Below are 6,892 nucleotides of genomic sequence, written 5' to 3'. Positions count from 1 at the left end.
AAGAACTGGAACGGGGTTTCCAAGGGTGGGCAGCAGGGCAGCAGATGGGGAACCCTGGGAAGCCGGAGATGGAGGTGCAATTCACAGTGAGCAAGAACAACACGTAGAGAAGAAAGAAGAAGACCCGCTGGGGGTTGATGAGGGCGGCCAGCCATGTATGTGTGTGCTTGGAGAGTCTGTTTTCCTAAGGACCCCCGCTGCCCAAGGCGTCCCTTGTGCTTTGGCACACAGGCTAGAATTGACCTCTCGGAGGCCAACGGGTTGTAAGGCTGTGGCAGCTCTGACCCTTTGGAGAGGACTGTGTGTGTGTAAGGAAACAAATAGACCAGGCGGTGTTAGAGGCGAGCTAGTCAAGATGATGGCGGGAAGGACATGAGCTCCTTCTGGGGAGTCGTTTACCAGTGTTCTCGCCACTCACCAGCCAACCAGCTGCCGCCCAGCGGTGCAGTGTGGAGTCTCAGGCTGGTGGCGGGCTGAAGTCTGCAGTCTGCAGGAGCCCCGGGGTAGCACGGGGAAAGAAGAGAGGTAGTGATGGGAACCAAAATGTCTTGAAGACTTAAAGAGTTAGGGACAAAGAAAAATGGATGTTTCGGCCAAGAACTCAGGTGAGGCTTCACTTGGCCTCCTGGTAGGTGACGTGATACAGTTAGGGCCGGAAGCTGGTGCTAGCCTTTCGGGAAGGACAGGCTCCAGAGATCACCATCTCTGTTTCTGATCACCAACCGTGAGCTTCCTGACTTTGGGTCCCTGAAAATCCTCAGCCATTTGTAACAGGATGGAGAGGCTGGTATTTGGTGTCACCAGATTTCTTTGCTCCTGACAGAGAGTGGAGAGGAGATCGCAGTTATAACTTCCATGGGGTCCAGCCTCTGCTCCGGAGCACTGGTTAGACTAGTCCTTGGGGGAAGTAGAACACTGCCCCCTAAGGATCAGAGCTATGGAGGAAAGCCGTCCCAAGGGCAGGAGGATGTGGGGAAGATTAACATCCTTCTGGGGCCTGCAAGAGCCAAGATGGCGGCTTGCAGATGGTGCTTGGGAGAAGGACAGGAAACTTCTATAAGCCGAGTCCCTCTTGAGTACGGAGGGGCTCACCCTTCTCCAGCCTCTGGTATAAACCGAAAAAGGGAAACCCTCTTGGAAGGGCTGGACTCCTTCTAGCACAAGAGGATTCTGGGGGCACTTGTCTGCCTCAGAGCTAGCTTTTGGGTGGGACAGGAAGTGAGCAGGAGCCACCAGCCCTCCCAGGACTCTGACCGGCAGTCCTCCGAGGACCTGTGCTGTGTGTTAGGGTAGCTTGGTGTTGTCTGCGATCCACTAGTAAGTTCTGTCTGAATGTGTCCTTGATGTTCAGTGTCCAATTTGGTAACATTTCTTTTGGTCCCGCCCCCCTTCTGCTGCTGCTGGATTTGAGCTTCAGTGCAGGTGGAATGATGTTCAAATAAAGACACAATTTATATCACCCATGCTGGCTGCTGCTCCTGAATCGTGACCCAGGGCCTCATGGGTGGGATACATACAGCCTGACCCTTCGAATCAATGGCTGTATATTCATGGAGTGTGAATTTCAGTGTGACTTAATGACAGTTTCTGTTTACCACAGCATTAAATGAACAAACAAACAAACAAAACATTGGGCATCTGATACATACCTGTGATCTCAGCACTCAGAAGACTGAAGCAGAAGGATTACAAATTTGTGGCCATTCTAGACTACATGAAGAGATCTAGTCTCAAGAAAGAATAAATGTCTGGGTATTGACTGAGGCCATGTTGCGAGCAGCAGCCTGGGCCCTGTCTGCATGTCCACTTTCAGCCATCATCTTTCCTCAAGCATCTCTCAGAGCCGTGGGGTTGGGATTGGAGAGATATCTCAGTAACAACAGGCAAGGGCTTCTCTTCTAGAGGACCTGGGCTCAATTCCCAGCATCCAGGAGCATCTGCAACTCTAGTTCCAGGAGACCTGATACCCTCTTCCAGTCTCCATGGGCACCCACCAGGCGTGCATGGAGCATTAGCACAAGCATACATGCAGACAAAATGCGCTTGCACATAGAATATAAATTAAAATAAAAACAATTAAGACACCAGGCATAATGTCATAGGTCTTTGATTCCAATACTTAGGAGGCAGGGGCATGTGAATTTCTGAGTTTGGCACTAGCTTGATCTATGTATCCAGTTCTAGACCAGCCAGGGCTACATAGCAAGATTATGGAGAGAGAGAGAGAGAGAGAGAGAGAGAGAGAGAGAGAGAGAGAGAGAGAGAGAGAGAGAGAGAAGAAAGCCCACTAAATTAATTAATAAAACAAAAGTATCTCATAGCCTCGGGTAGCTGCTGGCGCGCCAGTCATTTGTCTGCAAGCCATTTGAAGCCGCCTGGAAATGCCACAGAACTGAGTCACCTGGCACATGTAACTGAGAGAGGCTGGAAACATTAACTGGGCACATTGCCAACCCAAATGAAACTGGGGTTCTGTGACATGGCAAAAGGAGACATCAGCAGCGGCAGTCTGAACACTCCTGACTCGAAGTCTTGATTCTGCATGCGTGACTCTGACCGTGGTATCAACACTCCCTTCTTTCATGAGGACTCGGGGAAGTCAGGAGACCTCTTACTAGAATGCTTATATAAAGGGAAGAAAATAAAAATCCACACTGAAGAGATGAAAACACCAACATCAACTGCATTACAGGGGGCCAGGGGGTGGCTGGGGACACATGTAAGCCGCAGACTGCTCATTGCACAAAGTCTCATTCTAAACGTGTACCTGGATGTGGAGATGAACATATCAAAACATGTCAGGCTCTGCCAAATGCCAGCTTTTTGTGGGTGCTCTTAGGGGAGGTGCCTAACATGGCTTCTGGTGGAATGCGTGTATCAGGATGAAATCTTATTGTGTGGGAACGAGAGACGGGCGGGCCACAACGAGGAGAAAGTAGCTTGAACAACAGGTGGGTGGATTAGATCCCCAGGAGACTGAAAACAGCATCGAAAAGGTGAAGCAAGAAATGTGAGGCGTGGAAGGGTCAGAGACAAGCCTGGGGGGCAACAAGGGTCTGAAAATGCTCAGAGTTAAGAGTAGTGGAAGATTGATTAATTATTTGGAGGTGGGTAGACCAGTGTATCCCTGGCTGGCCTGGACCTCCCTGTATGGACCAGGCTGACCAAGAACGCTGTTTGCCTCTGTCTCCCAAGGACAGAAATTCAAGGTGTACACCACCACCCCCGGCAGGAATTGCTCGTTTCTGAGACAGGGTCCTGGTGTGTAGCCCTGGCTAGACTGAACTCAAAGCAATCTTCCAATTTCAGCTGGAAGTGCTGGGATTAGAGGTGAATGTCACTGTGTTGGTTACATTTTCCTCGCTGTCATAAACCAGTGTGACCAAGGCAACCTATAGAAGAAAGAGTTTATTTGGGGCTTCTGGCTCCAGAAGGTTAGAGTGCATGATGTCAGAGCAGAGCGGGTGGCGGGAGTCTGGAGCAGTTTCAAAGAGCTTGGATCTTGAACTGCAAGCTGGACATGGAGCACACTACGAGTGACGTGAGTTTTTTGGAAAATTTTAAACCCCACCTCCAGTGACGTACTCTGTCATTGAGGCTACACCTCCTAATCATCTCCAAACAGCCTCCAAACAGGGACCAAGTATTCAAATGCCAAAGCCTTATAGGGGACACCTCCCTCAAACCACCATGGCCACCATGTCTAGTTCACGGAAGTATTTTAAACAGGGCTCTAATTTCCAGAAAGATTACTTTGGTGTGGTGATGACGAATGGGTCAACAGGTGATATTTTTGGAAGGCTGCAGAGATGGCTTACATGGTCAAAGAGCCTGCTCTTGTTGAGGACCAGGGTTCCCAGCACCCACAAAGCAGCTCACAGTCATCTGTGACTCCAGTCCCAGGCGATATGATGCCCTCTGCTGGCTTCCAAGATGGCCAGACACACATACAGGCAGCACACACACACACACACACACACACACACACACACACACTCCAATTAATTAAAAAGTAAATTTAAAAATATTTTTAAATAACAAATTTGAGGGCTGGAGAGATGACTCAGTGGTTAAGAGCACTGGCTGCTCCTGCAGATGACCTAGATTCAATTCCCAATACCCATATGGTAGCTCACAACTCTCTGTAACTCTAGTTCCAGAGGATCTGACACACTCACACAGACATACCTGCAGGCAAAACACAAATGCACTTAAAATAAAAATAAATAAAAACTTGAAAAAATAAAAATAATTTTTAAAAAAAGAAGTCAGATTTTGGATTGAGAGATGGCTCTGTGGGTAAAAGTGTCTACTGTTAAGCTCGGTGACCTGAGTTGGATCCCTAGGACCCATATGGCACAAGGAAGAGAACCAACTCCCAAAAAGTTGTTATGTGACCTTCACATGTGCACTGTGGCTATGCCCTCCCCTAGAGATAGATAGATAGATAGATAGATACATACATAGATACATAGATACATAGATACATAGATACATAGATACATAGATGTATGTAGACATCTTTAAATAAACTTGTGTGTCATACTCAAGCCATGCTCATCTCCTTATTGCTTCAGGTTTAGTTGATGTGCTGTCAAAGTTGGGATGACACAATTCAAAGAGGAGTCAGTTTGGATGAGAGAGAGCTAGACACCTGGTGTGTCGTGAGGTCAGATCTGAGGGAGGGAAGGAGGGAGGGAGGGAACTACGCTCTGGAGTGGAGCTGAGGTCACTTGGTGATTGGTTTTGGGATAAAAGATACAGTGTCAGTGACATTGAGGAAGACAGGGAGCTTGAAAAAAATGTTTTGTTTTTTTTTTTTTTTGAGGGACTAGAAATATCTGCCAAGATGTCAGGAGACTTCTCTGATCAGTTCCTATGTGGGAGGCTCTCCTGACAGATGCGGGCCGTGGGCAGCAATGCACACACGGGTCATAGCTGCAATCAGAAGTGTAGATGGGCCTATCCAATGTAGACGACTGCACAGTGTAAAGAGAGCTGTCAGGGGAGGCTAGAGGATGCCTGGGGTAAAGGCCAGTCAGAGGAAGAGATCTGAACAGAGGACAGAAGCGTGCCAACTCGTGAGAGACCTCCAAGTGTGCTGCTGTGGAAACCAAGGATGAGCAGAGGTCCAGCATTAAGGGGCTGATGATAAGGTCACCAGGAAGTTGGTAGGAACATCAGGGACAGCCAAAGTGAGGTTTGTTCAGGGGAAGAGCAGTTGGTGATAGAGTGGAGATTACCCATCATCTGGCAGAAGGAGAACTAAGTGCCAAGGTTCCTTCATGATACCCAGCAGAGGAGGAGAACCAGCTTTTTACCCAGAGGAGGCAACAGTCTCTAAACATGTGGGTGTTTTCAGCGCTCACAGGTGTGAGGAGGGTATGGGAGAGAGGACTGAAAAGGAGCTCTGGAGGGGTGCGAGCCAGCCCAGAGTGCAGAGGTTGACAAGATGTTGTTTGGGTTAGAGTTGAAGCTCTGGCCTGTTGAAATCTGTTTTCTCAGGGAACCAGGAGGCTGAGATGACAATGGAGGTTAGAAATGGATGCTCAAGTAGCTAAGTCTGAAGACAAGGCCTGGCAGGTGACCGTGAATGTGCCATAGTCCCAGTGGGAGGGAAGGCTGAGAAAGGGACAGGTCTGCCCTGAGACCTGGAGAGGGGATTGGACAAGGAAGGGCTGGAAAGAGGATCGTGAGAGGGGAAAATGGAGGAACTAAGGGATTGGACTCTCTCTCTCTTTCTCTCTCTCTCTCTCTCTCTCTCTCTGCATGTGTATGTCTATGTGTGTGTGCTGTTTTGTTGGCTTTTCTTGGGACAGGGTTTCCGTCCTATAACAGCCTTGACTGTCCTGGAACTCACTCTGTACACCAGGCTGGCTTTGAACTCACGGAGATCCTCCTGCCTCTGCCTCTGCTCCTGAGTGCTTGGATTGAAGGTACGCACCACCACCACCACCCAGGACTGAGGTTTTTGTGAAATGGATGGAAGGACAAGAGATTGTGAGGCCAGACCCTGGAAGGTCACCTGAATGTTCCCCGCAAGACTTTGTAGAGGAACCTGTATACACTGTTTGCCCCAGTTTGGGGCAAATGCGGTATAAGTTAGCCTGGAGAGCCAGGCGCCACCAAGCAGCCTAACCACATGGAGGCTTGCCAGGGAATGAAAAGGCAGTAGTCTCGAAGGGAGCTAGAGCAGAGCTTCTTAATCTGCGGGCCACGGCCCCTTTGTGCCGAATGACTCGTTCACAGGGGCCACCCAAGACTGTCGGAAAACACAGATATTTACATTATGCTTCATAATAGTAGCAAAATTAGTTATGAAGTAGCAATAAAAATAATTTATGGTTGAGGGGGGTCACCACAACATGAGAAATTGTATTCAGAGGTTACACAGCGCTAGGAAGGTTGAGGAAAAAGACTAGAGCCTCAGGAGGGAGGGCGTTTTAATCTTGTGGACAAGATGCAACTGTCTGGGAAACGTAATGAGAACCTGGACACAACCAGGTGGAGGGATTAAGAAGTTATTTAAATGGCCTGTAAGGATGAGGTGATGCATGTTTTGCAATCCCATGTCTTCCCACAAGGATTCAAGGAGGGCCACGAATTCAAGGGCATTCTTGGCTAGTAAGACGGAAGGAGGAGGAAAGCGTCACCTACACCAGACCCTGTCATTAGATACACACACACACACACACACACACACACACACACACGCACACGCACACGCACATGCACACGCACACGCACACACACACAGTCTTCAGTGGAAGTGCGATCCTAATAAAGCCGATGGGTGAGATGAAGAGGTGAGGTTTATCTATAAAGGAGAAGCACGTTCTGAAAACAGAGCAGGAAGGCCGGCCGTGAGAGAAGAGATGTGGGGGAAGCGGCT

Source organism: Apodemus sylvaticus, chromosome 2, assembly GCF_947179515.1.
Source record: "Apodemus sylvaticus chromosome 2, mApoSyl1.1, whole genome shotgun sequence".
NCBI classification, from domain to species: domain Eukaryota; kingdom Metazoa; phylum Chordata; class Mammalia; order Rodentia; family Muridae; genus Apodemus; species Apodemus sylvaticus.
Note: the sequence above shows the minus strand (reverse complement) of the source record.